Genomic DNA, 18,247 nt, shown 5'->3' on the forward strand with positions numbered 1-18,247 from the left:
TTATGGCCAGGGCAAGTACTATACTTAATAGGGCTGTACAGGAAATAGTAGAATATAAAATTACTGCTTTGTTTTACTCTTTGTAGATAATTTGGTGCTGAGAATGCAAAGCATTATAAAGCTGGGAGACATTTCTTGAGAAAGAGTATGGTCTACATAAGGCTAAATGATTTAGCTTTCTGTTATATTGTTTTTGTTTTTTTCCTCTGTCATTTTTGAGGATTTTTTAAAAAAACCTTTAAAAATTTTAAAATATCTAATATCCAGATTACAATCAAATTTCCTCAATCACTTCAAAAGTATTTTTATAGTCATGTACAATATTTTTAAACATAAGGATGCTATTCTGTTGTACAATTATATAATTTGATCAGTCCTCTAATGTTGGCCACTGACATTTCTAAAATTTTGCTACTATAAAAAACTATACTTAAATCTTTATATATATTTATAAATTAGTTTTTATATGATAAGTTCCTGTTTTGAACTGCGGGTTGGAAATTAATACAGATTTAAGGCTTTATATCTATAACTGCACTTCCCCCCAAAATACTATGACAATTTAACCTTCCACCAGCTATGGAGGAGTATGTCAGTTTACTTATACTGAATAATAAAATTTTTCATTCCTTATCCTAAAAATCACATTGTTCTTAAATATTTAAGTATAAAATGCTAAATACATCCCTCTACAATAAAAACAGAAGATAAATTTCTATAGCAAACAGTTGATTTTCAATTTCCAAAACACCCATCCTACTTTTCTGGGAAAGCAGAGTTATTTTCAGAAAACATGAACTCCAGGTATACAACAAGAATATTTATAAACTAAATATATAATCTAAATATACAATATGCCCAAATAACACATATTATATACAATATAATATTTATATATATTTTTCCAAGGTTAGGAAGGTGTTTGCTGAAATCATAAAATATGTTTTTTTAATTCTCTCAACAAATACCAAAACTAAAACTACTGCCATGAAGAAGAGATGCTGAATATTTCTGATATTATAAAAAGGATTTCATATTTAAAGATATTGGGATCCACTGTTATAGACTCTTGAGTTCCTAATATTTGTTTAGGGTGATGGCATTTCCATTTCAGGAATGAGTTGAAGATAGCCTATTGCAAATCTAAATGAAATTAAGCAAACTGCCTTCTCATATTTCACTCAAGTTTTCTCTCACTTTTCACAAAATGCTTTAAACAAAGCTGACTTAAGAGCAAAGCAACTTTTAAATGATTCTGTTTGAGCTAATTTACCCCCTAAATATAATTCTTGAATCCTCACAATAAATGTCATGGACCTTAAAGTCAACAAAGGTAAGTAAAATCTACATGTAACCCCTTAGAAGGTCAGGGCCATAACCAGAGTGAGCTGGAAATGCCTGACTGTGGCATCTCTTTCCAATTTCTAGGGACATACAATGACATCAGTTGGCAGCTTGAAATCAGCCACATTCAGAAATCTACAAATGCTACATCAGCCCACATTTCCAATAAGAAAAAATTATATATTGTTTCTGTTGGTTTTAAGGTATACGTTCCTCCATTCTTTACAATTTAAATTAAGTTTTTATGCATATTCAAGACTGTAAAAGATGGCTTCATTGTGATATTTATATATTTTCACTATCCACTCACAAAAAAAATGCAAAAACATGAATTTATTTTAAAGAGATGCCATTTATTTTTGTGTGTAGTCAGCTAGTATTTTTTTAGTGCTAACAAAATTTATCAATTGAAAACTCTTTAAATTCATTATTAGATTTAAAATTTTATGCTGAATAGACTTAAGTAGCTCTGAAATATAACAACATGAAGGACTGACTAAACATCAAACTCTTAAAAGGGCTTTAATCTCAAATATTGTGATTACTTAATTATATAACCCAAAGATATAACTGTAAATCAAGAACACAATGAATAAACATAATCTACATTAATTTAAGAACATTTCATTTTTATCAATGACTATGCCAGATCAGATAGTTCCCAATCTAGAAACTGAACTCAAGGAGGCTATATGGACTATAATGACCTACTTATAAAATATCTCAAAAGTAACGTGACAATATCATCTTAGATGCAGATGGCAGACAGAACTGGGTACAAATTACAACTCTATTGTTTTAGTTCAGTGATCTTGTTCAAAATTATTTAACTTAGTGATTCTAAACTGAGGCTATCATCACTACCTATAAGCGTTTTAGACTTTTGTAAAGACATTGTTTTTGTTTCATTTGTCACAAAAACTGATGGGTGAGGGGATGCCAGGAATGCAAAGTACTAGAATGTCCCACACAATCCTACACAATTGAAGAATTATCCCATATATAACATCCCAATGTACCACTAGATATAAATTTATGTAGATAAATATCTGGTGGTATATACACCAATTTTCCAGGGAAGGAAGTGCCCAAAAAGGAGCTGCCCAAAAAGAGATATTTTTGCTTTGCTCAAAAATTTACTTGATTTTTAGTTGTTTGGAAAATCATGTCACTGAGGGCAAATACCATTTATAATCTTTATGCCATCATTACAAAAATATAGTCTTTAAATCAGCTATCAATATTCATGATGATTCTAATATATAAACACATGTTTATATATATTATATTTTATGATGGTTTTATTAAATATATTTTACATAGGTAAATATCATACTAGTTCATTATATATTCTTAACCATTTAAATACTGTATACACACATAAATACACATATGTATTATTGACTTGGAGATAGTTTTACTCCAAATAAAACTTTAAAAAATATTCCATTTTTAACTACAGATTCAAAAGTTTAATCTAAAGTCAGTAAAAGTTTTAAAACACATATTATATCCTGAAATCCTAAGAGTTAAAAGGATTTACAAACAAAACATTTTGAGGAGGGAAAAAAAACCTTAAAATTAAGGCTTCAGAATTAAAAAGTCAGAACAGTTTAGCAAGCCCACTCTATTCATATATTGCCTCAATTATAATTCTGACTCTTTAAAATAATTCATTCAGTTACGAAAGTTACAAAGATTTCAATTATTCTTCTAACTACCTACCTAAATCAAAGGATTTACTTTTTAGTCATAAAATCAATATTGATATAAAAAAGAACCTTTACACTAATTTAACCAAAGCATACTATTCATCTTTTACACTGTTTTGCAAAAATGTACTGCAAAATGCAAACTTTTACTTAAAAATCATATCATAGAGCCAGGCTTGGCCAAGATGGTGGCTTAGCAAGGTGTGGGATTTAGTTCTTTCTCCAGAACAGCTACTAAATAGCCAGGAACAGCACAGAACAACTTCTGGGGGACATCAGTGACCGGACACAGCGTACCCAGTTTGGACCAGCTGACACTGGTTGCGAACTCCCCAGAACCATGAGTGCAACAAACTGTAGCAGCTGGCGCCCCTCCCCCACAGGTTGCTTCCCAGAGGGGAAAGGAAAGGGACTTGACCAGCAGCAGGGGCTGAGCACAACTGAGCTCCAATTGTGGAATTAATTCACAAATCGTGACTACTAAAAACAGGCTGCCAGCTTGGCTGAACCTTGTCAAAGCGGAGGTTGCTGATTTTTGCTTTGGTGCCAAGGGGGCAGGGCTGACGTAAAAAGAAAAAAGAAAAGAAAAAAAAGAAGGAAACAGAGATTTTTTGGACCAGATAGCACATAATGCTTGAAAGGGTCTGGGTCCTGAAGGAAAGAAGACAGCATATAGGATCTGAAGGCACACAAAGCAACATACCAACTTATGATCTTGATTGGCAAACCTAAGGAACAGGGTTCCTGCTCGGAGAAGGATTTTTCTCTTTCGTTTTTGTGGCTGTGTTTCTACAAAGGCTTAACTGCCTTTTTGGATACAGCGGCAGGGCTTCTCAGGCTGCAACTGCCCCAGGCATAGGTAGAAACAAGCTTGTCTGAGAACTTATCTGGAGGCTGTGCCTTCCCCAGCAGAGGGGTGGGGCCCAGCTCAGTTGGATTGCCTCCCTCAAGGAATTCAGACACCAGGGCTTGGTAATTTGAAGCCATTAAAACCAGCCTACAACCTCTCCTCTGTCTCCACCATGCCACCATCAGGGAGAGCCTGCTGAAGTTAAAGGTACCATATCACCTTATGCTGGTGGGACCCGCAGGCAGACTAGTACCACATACTGTGCAGGATATGAGAAACAGAGTCCAGAGAAGTCAAAGTAAAGTCTTTCAACCTGCTGGGTCTCACCCTCAGGGAAAACTGACGCAGGTGACTCTTTCATTCTGACAGGAGGCCAGTTTAGTCTTGGAAAATCTGGCTGAGGTCTATAATACCTAAGGAGATGCTTCTAAGGGTGGGGGGGAAAAGGCACATACAGGCATGGCAAGAAACAAAAAAAACAAGAACTGAACATTCTGCTCTGTTAAACAAAACCTGAGCTAAGTGGTCCAGAATAAGTTGAACTGAATGTCAAAGAATAGATGGATAACAAAGTCATCCAGCAAGAAAATTCTACATAAAAGAAGTGAAAACAAGCTCCAGAATAAACTACTTAAGGTAATTAAATGCCTAGATACCAGCAAAAAATAACAACTCACACTAGGAAAATTGAAGATATGGCCCAGTCGAAGGAACAAACCAACAATTAAAATGAGATACAGGAATTGAAACAATTAATTCAGAATATTCGAACAGACATGGAAAACCTCATCAAAAATCAAATCAATGAACTGAGGGAGGATATAAAGAAGTTAAGGACTGACCGAAAAGAAGTAATCAAAAGTCTGAAAAAACAAATCACAGAACTTGGAATGAAAGACACAGTAGAAGAGACGAAAAAAACAATGGAAACCTACAATGTCAGATTTCAAGAGACAGAAGATAGGATTAGTGAACTGGAGGATGGAATATCTGAAATCACAAGAGAAAATATAGGGAAAAGAATGGAAAAATATGAGCAGGGACTCAGGGAACTGAATGACAACATGAAGTGCACAAATATACGTGTTGTGGGTGTCCTAAAAGAAGAGAAGGGAAAAGGAGGAGAAAAACTAATGGAGGAAATTATCACTGAAAATTTCCCAACTCTTAGGAACGACTTAAAATGACAGATTCAATAAGTGTAGCATACCCCAAAGAGAAAAGATCCAAATAGATGTACTTGAAGACACTTACTAATCAGAATGCCAGAGGTCAAAGAAAGGGATTCTTGAAAGAAGCAAGAGAAAAGCAATCCATCACATACAAGGGAAGCCCAATAAGACTATGCATAGATTTCTGAGCAGAAAACATGGAGACAAGAAGACAGTGGGATGATATATTTAAATTACTAAAAAAAACAACTGCCAACCAAGGATTCTATATCCAGCAAAACTGCCTTTCATAAATGAGGGGGAAATTAAAATATTTTCAGACAAAAAATCACTGAGAATTTGTGACGAAGAGACTGGCTCTGCAAGAAATACTAAAGGGAACACTAGAGGCACATGCAAAAAGACAGGAGGAAGGGATGTGGAGAATACTGTAGAAATGAAGACTATCAGTAAAGATACAAAGAGAAAAAAAAATTAGATATGACATATAAAACCCAAAGGCAAAATGGTAGAAGGTACTACCCATATAGTAATAACACCAAATATTAATGAATTAAACTCCCCATTCAAGAGACAAAGACTGGCAGAATGGATTAAAAAGCAGGACCCATCTATATGCTGTCTACAGGAAACACATCTTAGACCCAAGGATAAAATGAAAGGTTGGGAAAGATATTTCATGCAAATAACAATCAGAAAAGAGCAGGAGTAGCTGTACTAATATCCAACAAATTAGACTTCAAATGTAAAACAGTTAAAAGAGACTAAGAAGGACACTATGTATTAATAAAAGGAATAATTCAACAAGAACACATAGCAATCATAAATATTTATGCACCAAGCCAGAATGCCCCAAAATACACGAGGCAAACACTGAAAAGAGAAATAGACACATCTACCATAATAGTTGGAGACTTCAATTCCCCACTCGCATCAATGGACAGAACATCCAGACAGAGGATCAACAAAGAAACAGAGAAGTTGAATAATACAATAAATGACTTGACTTAACAGATATTTATAGAACATTACACACCACAAGAGCAGGATATACCTTTTTCTCAAGTGCTTATGGATCATTCTCAAGGACAGACAATATTCTGGGTCACAAAGCAAGTCCCAATAAATTTTAAAAGATTGAAATCATACAAAACACTTTCTCAGATTATAAAGGAATGAAGTTGGAAATCAATAGGCAGAGTGCCAGAAAATTCACACACATATGGAGGCTCAACAAGACACTCTTAAACAACCAGTGGGTCAAGGAAGAAATTATAAGAGAAATCAGTAAATATCTCGGGGTAAATGAAAATGAAAACACAACATATCACAATTTATGGGATGCAGCAAAGGCAGTGATAAGAGGGAAATTTACTGTCCTAAATGCCTATATCGAAAAAGAAAAGGCAGGAAGATGGTGGATTAAGGGGCCAAGATGGCAGCTCAACAATGGGCGCATTTTAGCTCGTCCTCCAGAACAACTACTAATTAACCAGAAACAGTACAGAACAGCTCCTGGGGCCACGTCAGTGACCAGACACACAGCATACCCCAGTCTGGATCAGCTGGACCAGCTGTGAGCACCCCCAGAACCGTGAGTTCCCCAAGAGGCGACAGGCACCCCTCCCCCACAAGCTGCTTCCAAGAGGGGAAAGGAAAGAGGCTTTACCAGCAGCAGGGGCTGAGCCCAACCAAACACCAATTGTGGAATTAATTAACAAATTCTGACTACTAAAAATAGGCCCCCAGCTTAGGTGAACCTGGTCAAGGCAGAGGTCGCTCATTTTTGCCCCGGCGCCAAGGGGGCAGGGCTGACGGAAAAAGAAAAAAGAAGGAAACAGAGGTTTTTCTGGTTATATTTCTAAAAAGGCTTCACTGCCTCTGGATACAGCAGCAGAGCTTACCAGGCTGGAACTGCCCCAGGCATAGACAGAAACAAGCTCAACTAAGGCTAGTGTCTGGAGCCTGTGGTTTCCCCAGGTGAGGCTCAACTCAGGTGGAATTCCTCCCTCAAGGAATTCAGACACCAGGGTTTGGTAATTTGAAGCCATTAAAGCAAGCCTAAAACCTTTCCTCTATCTCCACCACACACCCAGCAGGGAAAGTCTGCAAGAGTTAAAGGTGCCGCATCATCTTATGATGGTGGGACCTGCAGGCAGACAAATGCCACACACTGGGTAGGATAAGAAAAACAGAGCCCAGAGACTTCACAGGAAAGTCTTTCAACCTGCTGGGTCTCACCCACAGGGAAAACGGATGCAGGTGACTTCTTCCTCCTGACAGGAGGCAGGTTTGGTCTGGGAAAATCCGGCTGGGGTCTATAATACCTAAGTAGACCCTCGGCAGTGTGGGGGGAAAAGGCACCATACAAGCAGGGCAATAAACAAGAAAACAAGAACTGAAAAATCTACTCTATTAAACAAAACTTAAGCTAGAGGTCCAGATAAAACTGTACTGAATGTCAAAGAACAGATAGACAACAAATTCATCTAGCAAGAAAACCCTAGGTAAAAGAAGTACAAGCAATCTCCAGAATAAACTAATTAAAGTAATTAAATGCCTAGACACCAGCAAAAATTAACAAATCACACTAGGAAAATTGAAGATATGGCCCAGTCAAAGGAACAAACCAACAATTCAAATGAGATACAGGAGTTGAAACAATTAATACAGCATATATGAACAGACATGGAAAACCTCATCAAAAACCAAATCAGTGAATTGAGGGAGGATATAAAGAAGGCAAGGAACGAACAAAAAAGAAGAAATCGAAAAGTCTAAAAAAAACAAATCACGGAACTTACGGAAATAAAAGGAACAGCAGAAGAGATGAAAAAAACAATGGAAACTTACAATGGTAGATTTTGAGAGGCAGAACATAGGATTAGTGAACTGGAGTACGGAACATCTGAAATCCAGCAAGGAAAAGGAAATATAAGGAAAAAAATGGAGAATATGAACAGGGACTCAGGGAATTGAAAGACAATATGAAGCGTGCAAATATACGTGTTGTGGGTGTCCCAGAAGGAGAAGAGAAGGGAAAAGGAGGAGAAAAACTAATGGAGGAAATTATCATTGAAAATTTCCCAACTCTTATGAAAGAGTTAAAATTACAGATCCAAGAAGGACAGCATACCCCAAACAGAATAAATCCAAATAGACATACTCCAAGACACTTACTAATCAGAGTGTCAGATGTCAAAGAGAAAGAGAGAATCTTGAAAGCAGCAAGAGAGAAGCAACCCATCACATACAAGGGACAGCCAATAAGACTATGCATAGATCTCTCAGCAGAAACCATGGAGGCGAGAAGACAGTGGGATGATATATTTAAATTATTAAAAGAGAAAAACTGTCAACCAAGAATTCTATATCCAGCAAAACTGTCCTTCAAAAATGAGGGAGAAATTAAAACATTTTCAGACAAAAATTCACTGAGAGAAGCTGTGACCAAGAGACCAGTTCTGCAAGAAATTACTAAAGTGAACACTACAGACAGATACAAAAAGGCAGAAAAGAGATGTGTGGAGAAGAGTGTAGAAAGGAAGACTATGAGTAAAGGTAAAAAGATGGAAAATTAGATATGGCATATAAAATGCAGAAGGCAAAATAGTAGAAGAAAGTACTACCCATGCAGTAAAACACTAAATGTTAACAGATTAAACTCCCCAATCAAAAGATATACACTGGCAGAATAGATTTAAAAACAGGACCCATCTATATGCTGACTCTACTCAAAGGACATGAGGGCAAGGACACAAATGGACATTTAGACAACAATGTTTATAGCACCATTATTTATAATTACCAAGAGATGGAAATAGCCAAAATGTCCATCAACAGAAGAGTGGCTAAACAAACTGTGGCATATACATATGATGGAATATTATGCAGCTGTAAAACAGAATGAAGCTATGAAGTATGTAACAACATGGATGGACCTTAAGGACATTATGTTGAGTGTGATTAGCCAAAAACAAAAGGGCAAATACTGTATGGTCTCACTGATATGAACTGACATTAGTGAATGAACTTGGAATATTTCATTGGTAACAGAGACCATCAGGAGAAAGAAACAGGGTAAGATATTGGTTAATTGGAGCTGAAGGGATACAGACTGTGCAACAGGACTGAATATAAAAACTCAGAAATGGACAGCACAATACGACCTAACTGCATACAACTATGTTAAAACCCTAAATGAAGCTGCGTGTGAGAATGATAGAGGGAGGAGGGTTGGGGGCATAAATGTAATCACAAAGAAAGACAGATGATAAAAACTGAGATGGTATAATCTAGGAATGTGTGGAGTGTATAATGATGGTGACTAAATGTACAAATTTAAAAAATGTTTTTACATGAGGAAGAATAAAGGAATGTCATTACTTCAGGGTGCTGAAAATAGATGGCAATTAATATTTTAATTTTCAACCTATATGTGAGACTAAAGCAAAAAATGTTTATTTGGTACAAAATTTATATTCTGACTAGTGCATTTCCTAATATAACATGCAGATAGTTGGTTGAAAAACATAAGTATATGGAACCTTGCGTAGGGTATGAGATATTGTTGGTTTGTCCAGAGTGATGACCCAATGAATCCCAGAGTGATTTGATCAGTGAGTGGAAAAGTATTTACAAAGTCCCCTTCGGGGAATGGTGAAATGGGGGAAAATTCAACCTCCCCAAGTTGAATTCTTGATATTCTCACAAGCAGTGTGGACAACCAAAGCTTTAGGCTGAGCCCCCAGTCTTGGGGTTTGTTCATATGGAACTTAGCCTCACAAAGGATAGGTCAAGCCTACTTAAAATTAGGCCTAAGAGTCACCCCAAGAGAACCTCTTTTGTTGCTCAGATATGGCCTTTCTCTCCAGCCAACACAACAAGCAAACTCACCACCCTCCCCCGTCTATGTGGGACATGACTCCCAGGGGTGTGGACCTTCCTGGCAACGTGGGACAGAAATCCCAGAATGAGCTGAGACTCAGCATCAAGGGATTGAGAAAAACTCTAGAATGAGCTGAGACCTAGCATCAAGGGACTGAGAAAACCTTCTCGACCAAAAGGGGGAAGAGTGAAATAGACAGTGTCATTGGCTGAGAGATTCCATACAGAGTCGAGAGGTTATCCTGGAGGTTATTCTTACGTATTAAGTAGATATCACCTTGTTAGTCAAGATGTAATGGAGAGGCTGGAGGGAACTGCCTGAAAAAGTAGAGCTGTGTTCCAGTATCCATGTTTTTTGATGATGATTGTATAATGATATAGCTTTCACAATGTGACTGTGTGATTGTGAAAACCTTGTGTCTGATGCTCCTTTTATCTACCTTGTCAACAGACGAGTAGAACATATTGAATAAAGATAAATAATACCTGGGGAACAAATGTTAAAATAAATTTAGTTTGAAATGTTAGTGATCTATGAAAGGGAGAGGTAAGGGGTATGGTATGTAAAATCTTGGTTTTTTTCTGTTTTGGTTTTACTTTTCTGTTGTCTTTTTATTTCTTTTTCTGAATTGATGCAAATGTTCTAAGAAATGATCATGATGATGAATATGCAACTATGTGATGATACTGTGAATTACTGATTATATATGTCGAACGGAAGGAGCATACACTAAGAATGTGTTTCTTTCCGGTAACTTGTATCTAATTAATAAAAAATTAAAAAAAAAATGGGCAAAATTCGAGGAATTAACTGTCCACTTGGAAAAACTAGAGAAAGTACAGCAAACTAACCACAAAACAAACAAAAGAAAAGAAATAATGAAGATTAGAGCAGAAATAAATGAAATTGAGAACATGAAAACAATTGAAAAAACCAACAAAATCAGAAGTTGGTTCTATGAGAAAATCAGTAAGATTGATGGACCCTTAGCAATACTGACAAAAAGAAGAGAGGATGCAAATAAATAAAATCAGAAATGAAAGAGAAGACATAACCACTGACCCCACAGAAATAAAGGAAGCAATGAGAGGATACTAAGAACAACTTTATGCTGATCAACTCAACAATGTAGATGAAATGGACAACTTTCTAGAAAGGCATGAAAAACCAACTTTAACTCGAGAACAAACAAACGACGTCAACAAATCAATAACAAGTCAAGAAACTGAATCAGTCATTGAGAAGCTCCCCAAAAAGAAAAGCCCAGGACCAGATGGCATCACATGTGAATTCTACAAACATTCAAGAAAGAATTAATACCAATCCTGCTCAAACTCTTCAAAAAAATTGAAAAGGAGGGAAAGCTACCTAATTCATTCTATGAAGCCAACATCACCCTCATACCAAAACCAGGCAAAGATATTACTAAAAAAGAAAACTACACACCAATCTCTCTAATGAATATAGATGCAAAACTCCTCAACAAAATTCTAGCAAATCGAATCCAGCAACACATTAAAAGAATTATACATCATGACCAAGTAGGATTCATCCCAGGTATGCAAGGATGGTCCAACCTAAGAAAATCAATTAATGTAATACATCATATCAACAAATCAAAGCAGAAAAATCACATGATCATCTCGATTGATGCAGAGAAGGCATTTGACAAAATTCAACAACCTTTCCTATTGAAAACACTTCAAAGGATAGGAATACAAGGGAAATTCCTTAAAATGATAAAGGGAATATGTGAAAAACCCACAGCTAATATCGTCCTTAATGGGGAAAAACTGAAAACTTTCCCCCTAAGATCAGGAACAAGACAAGGATGTCCACTATCACCACTGTTATTCAACATTGTGTTGGAAGTTCTAGCCAGCGCAATTAGACAAGAAAAAGAAATACAAGGCATCAAAATTGGAAAGGAAGAAGTAAAACTATCACTGTTTGCAGATGATATGATACTATATGTCAAAAACCCTGAAAAATCCACAGCAAAACTACTAGAGCTAATAAATGAGTACAGTAAAGTGGGAGGGTACAAGACCAACATTCAAAAATCTATAGTGTTTCTATACACTAGCAATGAGCAATCTGAGGGGGAAATCAAGAAACAAATTCCATTTACAATTGCAACTAAAAGAATAAAATACTTAGGAATAAATTTAACTAAAGAGACAAAAGACCTATACAAAGAAAACTACAAGAAACTGTTACAAGAAATCAGAGAAGACCTAAATAGATGGAAGGGCATACTGTGTTCATGGATTGCAAGACTAAATATAGTTAAGATGTCAATTCTACCTAAATTGATTTACAGATTCAACGCAATACCAATCAAAATCCCAACAACTTACTTTGCAGAAATAGAAAAACCAATAAGCAAACTTATCTGGAAGGGCAGGGTGCCCCGAATTGCTAAAAGTATCTTGAGGAAAAAAAATGAAGCTGGAGGTCAAACGCTGTGTGACTTTAAGGCATATTATGAAGTTACAGTGGTCAAAACAGCATGGTACTGGCATAAAGATAGATATATTGACCAATGGAATCGAATAGAGTATTCAGATATAGACCCTCTCATCTATGGACATTTGATCTTTGATAAGGCAGTCAAGCCAACTCACCTGGGACAGAACAGTCTCTTCAATAAATGGTGCCTAGAGAACTGTATATCCATATGCAAAAGAATGAAAGAGGACCCATATCTCACACCCTATACAAAAGTTAACTCAAAATGGATCAAAGATCTAAACATCAGGTCTAAGACCATAAAACAGAGGAAAATGTAGGGAAATATCTTATAAATCTTACAATTGGAGGTGGTTTTATGGACCTTACACCTAAAGCAAGAGCACTGAAGAAAGAAAGAAAGAAATGGGAACTCCTCAAAATTAAACACTTTTGTGCATCAAAGAACTTCATCAAGAAAGTAAAAAGACAGCCTACACAATGGGAGACAATATTTGGAAATGACATATCAGATAAAGGTCTAGTATCCAGAATTTATAAAGAGATTGTTCAACTCAACAACAAAAAGACAGCCAATCCAATTACAAAATGGGAAAAAGACTTGAAAAGACGACTCTCAGAAAAGGAAATACAAATGGCCAAAAGGCACGTGAAGAGATGCTCAACATCCCTGGCCATTAGAGAAATGCAAATCAAAACCACAATGAGATATCATCTCACACCCACCAGAATGGCCATTACCAACAAAACAGAAAATGACAAGTGCTGGAGAGGATGCGGAGAAAGAGGCACACTTATCCACTGTTGGTGGGAATGTCAAATGGTGCAACCACTGTGGAAGGCAGTTTGGCGGTTCCTCAAAAAACTGAATATAGAATTGCCATACGACCCAGCAATATCATTGCTAGGTATCTACTCAAAGGACTTAAGGGCAAAGACACAAACAGACATTTGCACACCAATGTTTATAGCAGCATTATTTACAATTGCAAAGAGATGAAAACAGCCAAAATGTCCATCAACAGACGAGCGGCTAAACAAACTGTGTTATATACATATGATGGAATATTATGCAGCTTTAAGACAGAATAAACTTATGAAGCATGTAATAACATGGATGGACCTAGAGAACATTACGCTGAGTGAGACTAGCCAAAAACTAAAGGACAAATACTGTATGGTCCCACTGATGTGAACCGACATTAGAGAATGAACTTGGAATATGTCATTGATAACAGAGACCATCAGAAGTTAGAAACAGGGTAAGAGAATAGGTAATTGGAGCTGAAGGGATACAGACTGTGCAACAGGACTAGATACAAAAACTCAAAAACGGACAGCACAATACTACCTAATTGTAATGTAATTATGTTAAAACACTGAATGAAGCTGCATCTGAGCTATAGTTTTTTTTTGTTTGTTTTTACATATATTTTTTGTATTTTTTATTTTAATTTTTTTCTCTATATTATCATTTTATTTCTTTTTCTGTTGTCTTGCTATTTCTTTTTCTAAATCGATGCAAATGTACTAAGAAATGATGATCATACATCTATGTGATGATACTAAGAATTACTGATTGCATATGTAGAATGAAATGATTTCTGAATGTTGTGTTAGTTAATTTTTTTTAATTAATACAAAAAATGTGTTGTCTGTTTTTTGAAATGTAAAAAAAGAAAAAAAAAAAAAAAAGCTGAATATCGAAGTGCCATATGACCCAGCAATACCATTGCTAGGTATCTAGTCAGAGGACATAAGGGCAAAGACACAAACGGACATTTGCACACCAATGTTTATAGCAGCATTATTTCAATTGCAAGGAGATGGAAACAGCCAAAATGTCCATCAACAGAAGTGTGGCTAAACAAACTGTGGTGTATACATACGATGGAATATTATGCAGCTTTAAGACAGAATAAACTTATGAAGTATGTAACAACATGGATGGACCTTGAGAACATTATGCTGAGTGAGTCCAGCCAAAAACTAAAGGACAAATACTATATGGTCTCATTGATATGAACTGACATTAGTGAATAAACTTGGAATATTTTGTTTGTAACAGAGACCATTAGGAGATAGAAACAGGGTAAGATATTGGGTAATTGGAGCTGAAGGGATACAGACTGTGCAACAGGACTGGATATAAAAACTCAGAAATGGACAGCACAATACTACCTAACTGTAATATAATTATGTTAAAACCCTAAATGAAGCTTCATGTGAGAATGATAGAGGGAGGAGGGCTGGAGACATAAATGAAATCAGAAAGAAAGAGAGATGTTAAAGATTGAGATGGTATAATCTAGGAATGCCTAGAGTGTATAATAACAGTGAAATGTACAAGGTAGAATTTTAAAAATGGTTTTGCATGAGGAAGAACAAAGAAACGTCATTATTGCAGGGTGTTGAAAATAGATGGTAATTAATATTTTCAAATGTCACCTTCTGTGTGAGGCTAAAGCAAAAAATGTTTATCTGTTATAAAATTAATATTTTGACAAGTGCATTTCCTAATATAACTTATGTAGATAGTTTGATTCAATGCCATTTGCCACTTGGAATCTCAGGTAGGACATGAGATTTTGCTGGTTTGTCCAGAGTGATGCCCCGATCAATCCCACAGTGATTCGATCAGTGAGTGGAAAAGTATCTGCAAAGCCCCCTTCGGGGAGTGGTGAGAACAGGGAGAAATTCAACTTCCCCAAGTTGAATTCTTGATATTCTCACAAGCAGTGTAGACAACCAAAGCTATAGGCAGAGCCCCCAGTCTTGGGGTTTGTTCATATGAAACTTAACCCCACAAAGGATAGGTCAAGTCTACTTAAAATTTAGGCCTAAGAGTCACCCCCAAGAGAGCCTCTTTTGTTGCTCAGATGTGGCCCCTCTCTCCAGCCAACACAATGAGCAGTCTCACCACCCTACCCCTCTCTATGTGCGACATGACTCCCAGCGGTGTGGACCTCCTGGCAATGTGGGACAGAGATCTTGGAATGAACGGAGACTCAGCATTACGGGATTGAGAAAAACCCTAGAATGAACTGAGACTTAGCATCAAGGGACTGAGAAAACCTTCTCGACCAAAAGGGGGAAGAGGGAAATGAGACAAAGTGTCAATGGCTGAGAGATTCCAAACAGAGCTGAGAGGTTATCCTGGAGGTTATTCTTATGCATTAAATAAATATCACCTTGTTAGTCAAGATGTAATGGAGAGGCTGGAGGGAACTGCCTGAAAATGTAGAGCTGTGTTCCAGGAGCCATGTTTCTTGAAGATGATTGTATAATGATATAGCTTTCACAGTGTGACTGTGTGATTGTGAAAACCTTGTGTCTGAATCTCCTTTTATCTACCTTATCAACAGACAAGTAAAACATATGAGATAAAAATAAATAATAGGGGGAACAAATGTTAAAATAAATTTAGACTGAAACGCTAGTGATCCATGAAAGGGAGGGGTAAGGGGTATGGTATGTATAAATTTTTTTCTGTTGTCTTTTTATTTTTTTTTTGAATTCATGCAAATGTTCTAAGAAATGATCATGATGATGATATGCAACTATGTGATGATATTGTGAATTACTGATTATATATGTAGAATGTAATGATCATAAGTTAAGAATGTTTGCATTTGTTTGTTGTTACGTATTTTTTAAAAATTTAAAAATTAATAATAAAGAAAAATGGAGAGGCTGGAGGGCAACGCCTGAAAATGTAGAGGTGTGTTCCAGTAGCCATGCTTCTTGAAGATGACTGTATAATGATACAGCTTTCACAATGTGAGTGTGATTGTGAAAACCTTGTGTTTAATGCTCCTTTTATCTACCTTATCAACAGACAGGTAAAATATACAGCATGAAAAATAATAGGGGGAAAAATGTTAAAATAAATTTAGTAGATTGAAATGCTAGTGATCAATGAAAGGAAGGGGTAAGGGGTATGGTACGTATGAATTTTTTTCTGTTGCCTTTTTATTCCTGTTTCTGAATTGATGTAAATGTTCTAAGAAATGATGATGATGATGAATATCCAACTATGTGATGATATTGTGAATTACTAACTATATATGTAGAACAGAATGATCATATGTTAAGAATGTTTGTGTTTGTTTTTATTTTTTTTTTTTTAATTAAAAAATAAAAAAAGCAAAATCATATCATAAACTTTTACAGAAAAGGTTTCTTTCTGGATTTGCGTGGCTGCATGTTAAGTTGCAATCCAACTCAAATGGCTCAAAATTTATTTTATTATCAGAAAACTAGCTTGGTGAACTGCATAGATTAAATTGCAGGATGAATAAGACCACAATTTGACATTTATGGCTTGCTTTTGCTTAGCTTGAAAGTGTTTATAAAATGGAAATGATATTAGATGGGTAAGATTTGGATTAGCCTTCCACACTCAATCTTTTACCTTTGCCATATACAGTAAACGTTTTCATCTACTCTGAAGATTCAATGCACTCAGATGAAATAAAATGATGACAATGTTGATTCAGATCGAAAAATTTTTTAAATGAAATGCAGTAATTGATATGTGGGAAAATGAATGAGTTAAGACCTTATATTTTAAATATATTATACTGTTGTAAATTAATTTTCACAAATAAGTACTCACAGGAGAAAAAAATTAGATTTCCATAGAACAGGGGTTCTTGAACTTCAGTATGCATCAGGATCACCTAGAGGCCTTGATAAATCAAATTGCTGGGTTTCAAGGTTCTGATTTAGTAAATCTGGAGTGGGGCTGGACAATCTGCTTTTCTAACAAGTCTGATGATGCTGATGTTATGATCCAGAGACCACACTTAAAAAAAATCTGGATGGCTGCACTAGTGCTTAGCATAAGAATCCTGCTCTTACCAAGACAAATTTAGTTCTGATATTATTAAGAATGAAATGTACTGAAAACTTCACCAAATGCAAGTTAATAATTATACCCAGGCACAAGGTCCTTTAAAAAAGTTGAGGAGACTAAAAATACATTTTTTTACAAATGAAAATGATGTTTCACTAGATTTTAAAGATTTCAAAGATGTTCCCATTTTCCCCACAAGAAACAGCCAAATTTCTTTGTATCTGAAGTCACTTTAGGCTCAAATATCATTAACGTACATCTCACATCCTTCATGGAATGAAGATGGCTATGAATAATATAGTTAACATAATCAGATTTTCCAAATGGAAACTACTAATTAATTTAAGAGTAGAGCAAATGCTGTGCTATATGTGTATAAAGTGGTATTTCCCTGGAACTTTGTATATTTTGTGTGAAACCTAAGACCCAAAGCTGGTGTTCTGCAGCTCTGAAAGTCAGTATTGCTATATACAACAACTGTTAAAGAAACCAAAAAAGAGATCAGGCTCCAATTAGAGATAAGAACAAAGCCGATCTGTTTGGGACTAAGGTAAATCAGAATACTGGGTAAAGGATGACAGTGTCTGTGTTTTAGAACTTCACTTACTAAATGAGACCAAAGGAGGAGAATTTTATTTTGTCCAAAACCTGTACTTTCTGTAGCACATAATCTAACTCAATCTGTCTGGATAGTTCATTCAAACAACCCAAACACATGGAGGCCAGAATGGGAACAAGGGCTTCTAATTCAGTATAGCTTAATGTAATATTTGGATACATCCCAGAGTATGGTGGGCAGATAAATAAAATGTATTGACAAAGTCCCTTGTGGGACTGGAAAAAAAATATGGAACTATTAAACTTTCCTACCTGGGAAAAGGAATTCCCAAGTTAGCAGGTGAAGCCCTACTGAGGCTTGCTCTTATGAAACTTATTTCTGCAGCAGAGAGG

The 18,247-nt window shown here is 35.9% G+C and overlaps 1 protein-coding gene across 4 annotated transcripts in view; it reads right to left on the reverse strand.

The window, feature by feature from the left end:
- Positions 1-18,247, reverse strand: part of PAXIP1 (PAX interacting protein 1) — a 95,133-nt gene that overhangs the window by 48,070 nt on the left and 28,816 nt on the right. The window lies entirely within an intron of this gene.

Source organism: Tamandua tetradactyla, chromosome 1, assembly GCF_023851605.1.
Source record: "Tamandua tetradactyla isolate mTamTet1 chromosome 1, mTamTet1.pri, whole genome shotgun sequence".
In the NCBI taxonomy this organism is placed as follows: Eukaryota; Metazoa; Chordata; class Mammalia; order Pilosa; family Myrmecophagidae; genus Tamandua; species Tamandua tetradactyla.